Source organism: Camellia sinensis, chromosome 8 (assembly GCF_055761805.1).
Source record: "Camellia sinensis isolate YWXY chromosome 8, ASM5576180v1, whole genome shotgun sequence".
Taxonomy (NCBI): Eukaryota; Viridiplantae; Streptophyta; class Magnoliopsida; order Ericales; family Theaceae; genus Camellia; species Camellia sinensis.
Genome location: NC_138968.1, coordinates 172,517,635 through 172,530,162, shown reverse-complemented (window position 1 = coordinate 172,530,162; position 12,528 = coordinate 172,517,635).

Genomic DNA, 12,528 nt, shown 5'->3' with positions numbered 1-12,528 from the left:
ACAACAGTTAGATTTTTGGGTAATAATATTCATAATGGCAGTATTATACCCATCAACCGTAGTATAGAGTTTGCATCTAAATTTCCTGATGAGATCAAAGATAAAACTCAATTACAGCGATTTCTTGGTAGTTTAAATTACATTTGAAACTACTATCATCAATTATCCCAGGATGCATCCATTCTTTATACCAGATTGTAGAAAAATCCTCCTCCTTGGTCTGTGAAACATACCCAAGCAGTACAGAAAATTAAAGCTAAAGTTAAGAAACTTCCTTGCCTTCATCTTCCTAATCTAGTGTGGCAGAAGATTGTCGAAACTGATGCCTCCAGTCAGGGCTATGGTGGGATTTTAAAACTATTTAATCCTACTACCTTAACAGAAGAATTTTTACGTTTTACATCTGGTAGTTAGAAAGGACCTGCCATAAATTATCCAACTATTAAACAGGAATGTCTAGCCATTGTTAAATGTGTGCTAAAATTCCAGGATGATTTTCTTAATCAACTTTCCGTATTCGAGTTGATTGTTCTACAACTAAATAGATTTTAAAAAAAAATGTTTTAAATTTAGCGTCTAGACAGATATTTGCTACTTGGAAAAGTATTTTATCAGCATTTGACGTTGATATTGAATATATTAAAGGTGAACAGAATTCATTACCAGATTTTCTCACCCATGAATGCTTACAGGGTCTAGCAAACTCATGACCATCGGAGACCGGGGACGTCGAGGCCGTGGCAAAGGCCCTAACCCATATCAAACAGAATTCCCAAGGCTGCAAGCCTTTATCAGTAAAGATGAATCTAGTCAAACAGTTAAGGATATTCTCCTTAAGCCTGAAGAACATTATACCGCTAACAGTATTACTGAGGAAACAATCCTCTATATTGAACCAGCTGATGAACAATGGATATCCGATCCATGGGAATTAAGCATAGGTATCTTACCACGCAACAATTTCCTCCTCATTTTGACCAGTATCGTTATGTCTATGAACAAATACTTATTGAAACTGCTGCTACTGAGATCAAAAGCACTTTGCATGATCATTCCAAAACAACTAGCCCTATCCAGTATAGTAAAATAACTATCAGAAACATTATGCCCAATTTTATAAATAGCTTTTGGTTTCACTTTTGGGATTGTCCATTTATCAAGGGCTTCCCGAACGTCCTGGTAGGCAACTAGTTCTGCTGCTTCTGACGTAGAAGCTACTGTATTGGCTACTATTGTAATGGTTGAGTCTTCTGCCATTGAATGTTTGTGACCATATATATGTATAATTTAATTTATATATATATATATATATATGTATTATGTTTATCTATAAACATGGCTCTGATACCAACTAAGTGCTCGAAAGGGGGCTAGGCTAAGCACGTCTGTCAACGATTTATAAGGTGCAAATGTCTTATAAGCAATCCCTGCTAGTGGACTAACCTATACACGACTTGGGTGACTTCCCACTTCTCCTAACTCCAATCTACCCTTATGTGGCACAAATCCAGAAATATAAATACACATAATACAAGTATATAATAAACAAATTATGACATATATGGTCTCATGTCTTACTGTTGGGGTGGAGGCCCAACGGTGGCCGCCCATACACAAATATGCTCCTGTATTTGCTGTTTTACTCTAGTTATTTGTTGCTCATAAAATTCTATTTGTTGTGTAGCCCACGGCTAAAGATACTAATCTTGAAAAACTGTTAGATAATTATTACAACTTATATTATAAAATTCTAAAACATTTAATAAATCAACAAGTAAATCTACAGAGGGCATGCATTAAAGAAAGAAATACTTGCAATTACACTCTTCAAAGCAGCTTAATTCTTCAATACTAAATGTATTTATTGGAGAAATGTTTACAAGATGAGAGAAGGAGAGCTTACACCAATAAAACTTAAAATTTGAAAAACTTATTCTTAAAAAAAACACACTCTACCTCAATAAGGGTGAGGTCCTTCCCCTTTATAGACATAAAAATGGAAAATATAAGATACAAAAAGGACATGTGGCATGTCCTAGTGGAGTAGAGTCGATCGTCCTTATCATCAATAAGTCAGCATCTTATCCTCTTTGTCTGGTTTTAGATAGATGACAGACAGGGCATCTACTTTTGCTGAAAGTGGTTGTACTGGTTTTTGTGACACCAGCCACCACTGATGGCCGGCCAGCCACCACTGATGGCCGGCCAGCCACCAATTTCTTTTACAGATATTTTGTGACAACTGTGCCGGCTGTTTGCATAGATGCATGCATCTTCACCCACGTGTAAGGCTGGATATCCTTGTAGAGAATTCATGTTTTCTGTGTATAGGAGACCTCCCTCTTTTGTTTTAAGGTTAGAAAATTTTGAGATCAAAATTTTTTCTCTTTCTCTAACAAATCTCTACACTTTTGCTACAAATCCTTAACATTTGCCTATACACCCTTAACCAAATCTTCTCATCTTTGAGCGGAGGCACTTTTGAGCTTAGTTTGAGCTCTTGAAGGGTGCGCTATCTTGCTTTTGTTGCTTGAATTACTTCTTCTCTTCAAGAGGTATAAGGCTTTACCTATTTGCTTGTTTTTTCTACTCTTATTCTTACTGTTTTCCAACTAATTTTGGGCTGTAAAACTTCTGTATTTTTGGGCTGAAACTTGAGATTTAAGGCCATTAAAGGTTAAAGTGTTGATAGCCCTTCTTTGTACCTTGTTTTGGAGGCCTTTACCCTTGTGTTTTCCACCCATTTACTATCTTTTTCTGAGCCTTTAAACATTGATTTTCAGAGATTTTTCAGTGGCCAAAATTATGTTTTGAAGTCCAAATTTGGAGGGGTTAGCCTTCCCTTCTTGTGTCTTGCTTACTAGCCTAGTTTGTGCCATGTTTTAGCATATTAATCTAGCTATTTTTAACTTAATTTCAAAATGTTGTAGGACTTGTTTCAGATTGTTTTAGCACTGTTTTGGGCTGTTAGTTGCATTTGAGCTTTGTTTTGCATGCTTGTAGTGTAATTATCCTCACGAGTTTGGTGTTCTAGGCTTTAAACACCATCTTATTAGAGTTGATAGCATTTATTTATGCTTTTCTCACTCATTTTCACCACTAATAATCTCTGTAACCTCCCTACTTTTTTAGCTTTTGTTTTGCTTTGAAAGTGGTTCAAACAACTTGTTTATTTAAAACATGAGATTGAGATGCCATGCTTAATGGTTTAATCCCTTAGGGGGTTCATTACCAACGGTCTGATTTTTCTTTCATGCCCAAGACAACACTTGGTTTGAGCCTTCTTTCCATTAGAGGACTTAAACTCACCATTGGACTTAATTAATTACAGAATGGTTGGTAATTAAAATGGTGTAATTAAAATTGAGGCTAAAAATTGTGAAAGATAATAATTTGGTTGTGTTCAATCGGACGTTAATTGAACACGTGGAAACTTGAGCCATTTCATAACTGCTAGTGATGAAATGATTCAAATCTCTAAGGTCATCACTTCCCTTGATCGTCCATCAAAGGGAGGTGGTATAAGTCTTGTTTCATTGCATTTATTGAGCTTGCACACTTGGTTTCATAAGCCATCATGCAATGAAATTGCGTCCATTAATGGTTTGTGAACCAAACTTGCTACTTCTTTGATTTGTTTATGAAAATGAGGGGTGAGTTGTGCAAAAAAAACCCTTGAAATACCATGTATATGCTCTGTTTGTCCTCTATTGCAGCAAAGAGAATTGGGCAGTAGTGGCTGGCAGGCCACTTTCCATGGCCGGCAGGTGGCCGGCAGACCACCTTTGATGGCCGGCCAGCCATCACTGGTGGTCGACAACTCTCATCATTGGCCGACCGGCCACTAATGCAAATTCCTCTAGCATGTTTGTAAGGCAGAGAAGTGTTATTCTGGAAGTGAGCAACAGTGTATGAGTTCTATCATGCAACAGAGGCTCTCTAGAAACAAAGCGGTGGTCTTTTCGGATGGAAACCCAGCATGCGCATGAACATCCCGCGCATCGCGAGGCAGAGTAGTTAGCTTCATATTTAGATTGTTTAGCTTACTGTATTCTTTTAATTTCACTTGTGTCGTAATTATTTAATTAGTTAGTTAACTAGTTATTCAATTTCGTTTTGTAATTAGTTAGTTAACTAGACTAGTTAGTTGATTTATTTGTTGTAATAATTAGTTAAGTAGTTAGCTAATTTGTTCGTTTGTTTTGTAATAATTAGCTTAGCTTTGGTTAGTTAATTAGCTAGTTAGTTTATTTGGACTCTCCTTCATGAAAGCACAATATAATAATGTGTATGTCTTCTAACCCGACGTCTTTCTCCCTTTTATTTACTAGCTTATGATGGTTAGTTTAGGGACATCACGTTTTGTTTAGCATACTCCATGTTTGCATCCATTTGTATTACATGCACCGGGGTTCGGTTCATCATTCTAACTGCATTGTTAGTTTAAATACTTTTTTGAATATGTGCTTAGACCTCATGTTATTTCATTGATTCATATGTCATATTAGTAGCCGAACCTAGTAATTACATATCGCATGTGCCACATTAGTCATATTGCAAAAATTAGAATCATGCATTTTTCTAACTCTTTTGTTTATTTTGGCTTGGAGTACTAGGTGAGCCTTTACTCGCTTTAGCATATCGCATGTGTCGCATTAGTCATATCATGATTAGTAAAGACCGATCTTTGATCAGGCAAGCGAGGGGGCTCAAATGCATTCATGACCTTCCCTTCTCGTGCCCAAGTTCCTGAGCCGAGACAATCTTGGTGATGACGGACACGTGGCCTTTGACACGAGTCATGGGTTTCCTAAATTTCCCCAAAAAAAAATATTTAGGTGGCGACTCTGTATCTGGCAATGCAATCCATTTTTGACAATTTGATTCAAAATCGATTTTCTAAAAGATTTGTCAGATTTGAACTCTTTAGTGTTAATCAATTTCACATTGCACTTGTAAGATTAGATTCATAACTGCGGGAGTCCGAACTGTAGGGCTTATATTTCAAATTTTTGAAAGGAGGGCACGAAAAAGTCGAGCTACAGTTTCTGTCGACTCTACTAGGGAATTTAGAGAACTTGACTTGAAATTCATGATATGAAATTTTATCTACATATAATATGTTCTTTGCATTTGCATTTGCATTTGCATTAATGCGCCTAAGTCACTGTGTTTGGCATCTGCTATTCCTGGACGATTTGCCGGAGGCTTGCCTAAAAGCTTTGCCAAAAGGCTGACCAGTCGCGGGCTCTGCCATGATGAGAACACAACCCTTGGATCTGGACTGCCGCTGTACCATTTGATCCTCCTTTCACTTCTCGGTGTTAGGTGTAATAGGTATATTAGGTAGTCTTGCTAAGGTACCCTTTTGACCATTTGGCCTAATTGCATATCGAAAGCCATAGAGACTGATCCAAACTAGGACAGGATGCTTACCTTAAAAGCAGGATTACATGAAACCGCTTTGTTTGAATAGTGAACCCTAGTTCCTGACGAAACTAGGACATGGTAACCCTAGTAACAACCCGATCCCTGATTAACGTTAATCTATGATTAATTATGCCTAATCAGTAATTAAAGTGAAATTTTGAATTAAATTGCATGTGCATTGCATTATCTTGTGTTTATATCTATTTAATGTAGAAAGATTTGTTCATGTTTTTATTCCGGTCTACGAATTGGAGGCCTCATCAGTATCCGAATCAGAAATTGACTTGATTTATGGGTTAAATAGAATTTTTAAAATTTTATGATAGGTTTAATTGAAGTTCGATTCGGAACGAATAAATTGGATTGATTTAATAACCCATTTGATTAGTTTTAATGAACCAACATTAAAGAAGCCTATATAAGGCTCCATATAAGCCCCGCTCAACTCTTTTTCCTGATTGTAAAACATATTTGAGCTATCACACACACACACAAACGTGGGAGATAGGAAGGGACCAAGAAAAGAGTTGAATTCAAGAAGATTTTGGCTTGGAAACTTAAGGAATTGGTTGTTGTTGAACAAGACTTCTTAGGAATCAAAAGAATTAAGGATTCTAGGTAAGAGTTCAAAATTGAACTATTTAGTATAAGAAACCAAAGAATTAAGCTATATGATGCAAGAATTGAGTTAGAACTTCGGAATTGTAAGTCATTCCATGCATGCATGTCGATATCATGAAGTTTTGAAGTTGTTTTCATGTGAAATCACACATGCACGTTTATATTTTGGTTGTAATCTAAGAATTCACTATGTTTTTGAGTTCAATATTTCATTGGGTCATGTTTTGGGAAGCTATAAACTCAAATTGTGCATGTATGTCTTATTCATGGATCATACATAAATCTTGATTTGAATTTTTGCACAATTAGAAAGCTATTGGGCCATGATTTCTTGAAATAATCTTTAATTCATGTTGTTTTAAAAGTTTTCATGTATTTCCTCAAGTTTAGGCGCAGAAAAATCAAGTTTGAAGGCTTTAAGGTTGAGTTTGAATTTGAAGATCAAATCTGAAAATTCCAGAAATTGCACCTACGCTCAAGTGTAGAAGTTCACTGTCACAACCCAAACCCGCCCCTATGGGTTTAGCATCGTAACCGGCCAGTAATCCTAGGATTACCGAAGGCCTCTGAACAGATTAACATAATTAAGGGGCTAACGGAAGCAAATACATATAATATAATTGTCCAATGAGCCATACTGACTTATATGAAACAGAAAACATAAAAGTTTATATGAGTATCCAAAAGTCAGTCTTGCATTATACCCACACACATAATAGCATCTTAAGTACAGCCAACAAAAGCAAAGTCTGATATACATAAGCAACTAGAACTCATAACATGTGACACTTCCGGAACCTCCACGTGAGGCACAAAGGTTGGCTGACAACAGAACACAGATCCAGACAAAAGTCTTCAGGCCTGATCTCCAGAACGCTCACCTATACATATATATATATACACACAGTGAGCTATAGCCCAGTGAATAACATTAAGGTAAAGGGGTTAGTGAATGAAATCTGAATATTTTCCAATCATAAAACAGATCGTAACATAATCATTCTCATATCTGAACATAATAATGATACATCCCATAGAACACATCACATATCGTCTTCCGACTAGAGTAATCGGTTCCGGATACCAATTAAACATATATCACCACAATGAAGTGGCTAACGAGATCTCATAATCACATATATGTCATGGACCCGCATTAACATGCCGTCCTTTATGACTTGGGACTATCTATGGGTGTCATAATAGATTTCAAACATAGGATATTCATTCACGTAAACGATATCATTTCAGAAAACATAACTTATCATATCTCATTTGGAACATAATTCATACGAATATATCTTTACAATAACGTTACTCACAGGGGTTCTCGTAAACAGTCAATTAATCTTCGAGTCTTGACCTACAACCACAAAGTACATAACACAAACATATCGTATCATTACATATGTACTTGGCCATCACAGCTTAGTTCTCATTACATAGGTTTCTTGCTTAACGCATTGTTCAAAACACACTCTTATAATCTCTTAACTTAGTACATTCCTTTCTTAGTGTGTTTCTATTCCATAAATTCATTACTATGGCTTAATTAAGGCTATGGCTTAATTAAGGGGTAGGAATGCCTAAGATGCAATGAGGATGCCAAATATGAGGTGAAACACTTGGTAAAATTTCTAAAAACAAGGTCCCCGCTCGAGCGTAGCTTTCCTCGCTCGAGTGGACATGCAAACATGTGAGGGGTTGCTCGAGCATGACTTCCTTTGCTCGGGTGGCCTGCAAACTTGAAAAAAGTACTGGTTGGTCTCAATCTACGCTTGAGCCACAACTCTCACGCTCAAGCGATTCAACAAAATACAAAGGGTTCGCTCAAGCATGACCTTGGTCGCTCGAGTAGAACGCTTATGTCTGCAAAAATGCTGAGAGCTCACATTCTCCGCTCAAGCGCAGGTTTCCTCGCTCGAGCGGACTGCGAAATTTTAGGTTTTCAAAAACAGAGTTTTGAGCTTCCAAATGCAAATTTAAAGGAAAACTCGTGCATGGCTTCTTCAAAACACTTGGAAAACTTTTCTAAAACATAAATATATGATCATGTACAAACCCTTAGCTCAAAACTCATGAATTTAGCTAAAATTGAGTTCAAACTTCCATGTATATAAGGTTTATAAACTCTTTTTCTCCGACACCATGGTTTTAACAAAATTGAGCTCAAAGGCTCCATACATGAGGGAAATCCTTTTCAAAACATGAATTTAAACTTTAAAACATGATGAATTATACATACATGTGCCAAATAACTTATGATAACAACTTAGATGCTCAAAATCAAACTCAATATGACAAAACTCTATATATATATGCATGCATGTAAAATTATAATTAAATTCTCCATCTTCTTGACAAACTTATGTAAAATACATGTAAATGATCATAATAACTCCATGAATTCATCACTACAATACATAATCTCCATGAATTATTAGTCAAAGGCTTACCTAGAGTCTTGAATAAGCCAAATTCTTGCAAATCTTAGAGCTTCTCTTCTTAATCTTCAAGAATCAAACTTTAATCTATCAAGTTCTTTAGCTTTCTCTCACTAAAGTGAACTCACTCTCTCTCTAAAAGGTCTCACCAGATTTTTCTACTCAAAGAATGAAGGGTCTTGAGCTCAAAATGAGCTTATAACTCACATATATATAGTTGTGATAATATGATACATTAATGAGAACATTAGGTTAGCCAAACATAACTTAATTTACCAAACTGAATCCATTTTTAATAAAAATTGCCATATCATTCTAAAAATTCCGAATAACATATTAGTGTAACCAATTTCAGTTTCGGATATCGATAAGGCTTCCAATCCTCATATCAAAGCAGATTTCACAACAGATATTACTACGAATAACAGATAGAAAGCCCAATAACATATAAAATACATGATAAACACATAATTTATTTTAATCCCCTCATTAGCATCGATTAGTAGCTAATTGCGGATCAGGGTTGTTACAGTCTCCCCAACTTAAGAAGTTTAGTCCTCCAAACTTGAGTTACCATGTATAACAGATCAGACGTCTTAGACTCACATTGGTTTCCATGTTCATAAGTGGTTTCCTCCCCATTCAACTTGTTATAGAGACTTGATTCATTTCCGAGCCATTCAACAATTCATTGTTCGATTCGGTACTCAATTCAGTAATCAATCATAGTTATTCCAAGTCGTTTAGAAGTTGTCCAGTGTACCAGGCAAATCCATATATCAATCCCATAGTGGTAAACGAAATTTTGAGGTAATCATTCACGTACTGTTCATCAACCTCGGTTTTCACAGATTCGATTGTATCACATGCTAATACGGAAGTAGTCAATCATAGAACATACTGATTTCATGTATTTCCAAATAGTCAGGGTCTACAGTCAAACTGGTCTGCTGTCAACAAGTCTCATAGCATCAAATTCCAATCATAGCATCAAATTCCAAATATAGTAATACAAAAGCAACCATTCTTTTATTCAAACAAGTTCATGGTAGGAACGGTACACTGAAGCTATTAGTCATGTGTCTTACATACAGATATTCTTATATTCCCAGAGCATAAATTATAAAACCCTATAATCCCATTCGTATGTGTTCCCAATCAATTATAGGCATATGGTTAAAAGCTGTTTATATTCATATAGTCTGCTATTGACAGTTCACATTCTTCATAAGTGTTCAAAATTGATTCAAGTTCTTAGTCGATTAGTTCCCGTAGCAACACAATCCAGTCATTCGGTCATAAGCAATTCCTAAGCCCCCATAACGTAATCAAATCAGATAATAGTTCTCAATTTAGGTAAAGGTCTCCTCAGATCAAATCAAATAAAAGTTCTATCAGGTCACATCAGATGGAATGTTCTATTCGGTCAAATCAAACAAAAGTTCAGAGCGTATGTCATTAAACACAAGTTCTATCAGATCGGATCAGATAAAAGTTCTATACCCCATTCGCTTAGGTACATAGTCAATAGTTCCATAATTGTTCTAAGTTCATCAGTTCTCAAAATCACATCAGGGCCATGTATCATAATAGTTCATATCGAGGTGTTTCAGGTCATATACAATGTGGCATTCTCCAAATAAGTTTACATGTAGGTACACAGGTATGTAATTGTTCATATCAAGAGGTAAGCATCATGGTCAATATAGCAGTTTCCCAAATAAGCCTATCATGTAGTCATACGGTGCACAGTAATGTATTACATAAGGTTCCTTGGTGACACAGAATAGTGAGTTGTTATGCAAAAGTTCCAAATCTGTCATGCAGTCATTAAAGCATAGGTTTACTATCTAGGGTATTCACATAAGGTACACAATCACAGAGTCATAGTCTCAATGGTCTAGTTAATAAGCCAAATAACATAACAAATCATTTGTTCGCGAATAATCTGTAATTCCACGTAAACAGATTCAAATCAACTACAAGTTTTCCAGTTTCCCAAATCAGATACACGTTAATCATTCATCAAATCCAGCATAGATCCATTAGTTTGCACAGTGATTCTGAAATCATAGCATGACGGTTCATATCGTTTTGATCGTGGTAGTTCAAAAGTCAAAGTTCAAATGTATATACACAATAGTTCCATATCATAATCAGGCACAATACGCCCCCGTTTTCTATTGCCCTGGCATAGTTCAAGAGGTCATACACAACGGTTCATAGTAAATTATCCCAAATTCAGTATAAAGGATTTACCTAGCAAACCCCCAAAGTTTCGTAAGTTCAACATTTTTCCATAGCATAGGTAATTGTTAAACATAAAGGTTCAAAGTATCACACATATAGTTCACATCATGCAGTAGGCCTCAAAGTGTTCATTAACCACAGTTCAACCCCATCAATTCTAATAGAATTACAAGCGAGGACATATATATACAGGTACGAGTCTAGAATCAATTATCATTTAGGCATTCGTTCGTAAACCCATAAGTAAAGGTTCATTCTTCCAAAACTGACATAGGTTCTCAATTTCAGAAGTTCCACACACGAATGATTCACGTACACAGTTCGAGTTCATGGGTCTAATCATTCAATGATTTCAGTCAATATATAACAATTCAGTTCAGGTCATGGTCATACGGATTCCCAAATCAATTTTCATACATACATTTTACACGTAATTAAGGTAATACCTGCGGCAGTTGTTTCAGTATTCCGAGCATCTCCTGAAACTAGGGTGTAAACCCTTCCTTGCCTCTAGGTACAGGAACAGAATCAGTCATACTAGCATTAGGCCTATTGTTGTTCGGTTGAGCTCGTGAGCAAGATTTAGCCAAGTGTCCTTTCTGTCCACATCTAAAACAAGCTCCTGACAGGCGGCGACAAATGCCCCAATGTTGTTTCCCACATTCTTTACAAATAGGTATATCATTGTTCACATTGCTTCCCCGACTTACATTGTCAAAAGTTATTGCCTTAGATTTTTCATTCACAGAGGTCATCGAGTTACTGGTCATTTCAACTTTCTGTTTCTTTTGTTTCTTTCACTCTAATTCAGTTGATGATATTGATTTTGATATTTTCAACGCTGTTATGTTTGCCTCGGACATTAAGACCCTGTCAAGAATGTCCACATACTTTGACAACTTTGAAATGCCCACTTCGTCATACACATCTAGGTCAAGCCCGCCTTCAAATTTTCTAGCCTTTTTGTAGTCTATATCTATCATGTGGGGTGCATATTGAGCTAGTTCAATAAATTTTGCCTCGTATTCAGCCACTATCATGTCGCATTGTTTTAGTTATACAAATTCAGATACTTTCCTATCTCGGATACATTGGGGAAAATATTTTTCAAAGAAAATTTCTTCAAATCTATCCCATGTTATACCTTCATTATCATTATGTACTAACATCCACCATCTCCTAGCTTCTTCTTTGAGTGTGAATGTTGCTAACAAAACTTTCTGTGCCTCAGTACACGGAAATACTTCAAATATGTTCTCAGTTTCTAAAACCCAAGCCTCAACTTTTAACGGTTCAATACCCTCCATAAATTCTAGAGGCTTCATTTTATTGTATTTCTGTGTCAGTGTTATCATATCAGAATTATTTAGTTCAGGTACGTGTATTTGCCTTTGTTGTTGTTGTCTCAAAGATTCGGTTAAGGCTTCGACCATTCTTTCTAATCGGCTAATTCTAGCATCAGAAGATTCAGATTCGTCTACATTTCTCATTTCTTCCATATATACATAACCAGGGTGATTATCAATATAGGAAAAGTTCTCACTGATTTCATGTTTCATTTCGTATCAAACATGTTCGTTATTTTACCTCAATTCAAATATATTCACATAAGTTACGTAGTCTTTCACGTTCATATGGTCATGTTCACAAGAATTACACATTCAATATTGAAATCGACATTACATGTTATTCCACATAACTTCTTTGTTCATGCTTGAAGTTTTCATTCTCTTATCAAACATTTACAGAAAATTTACACATACTCTTACACGATAATACAATG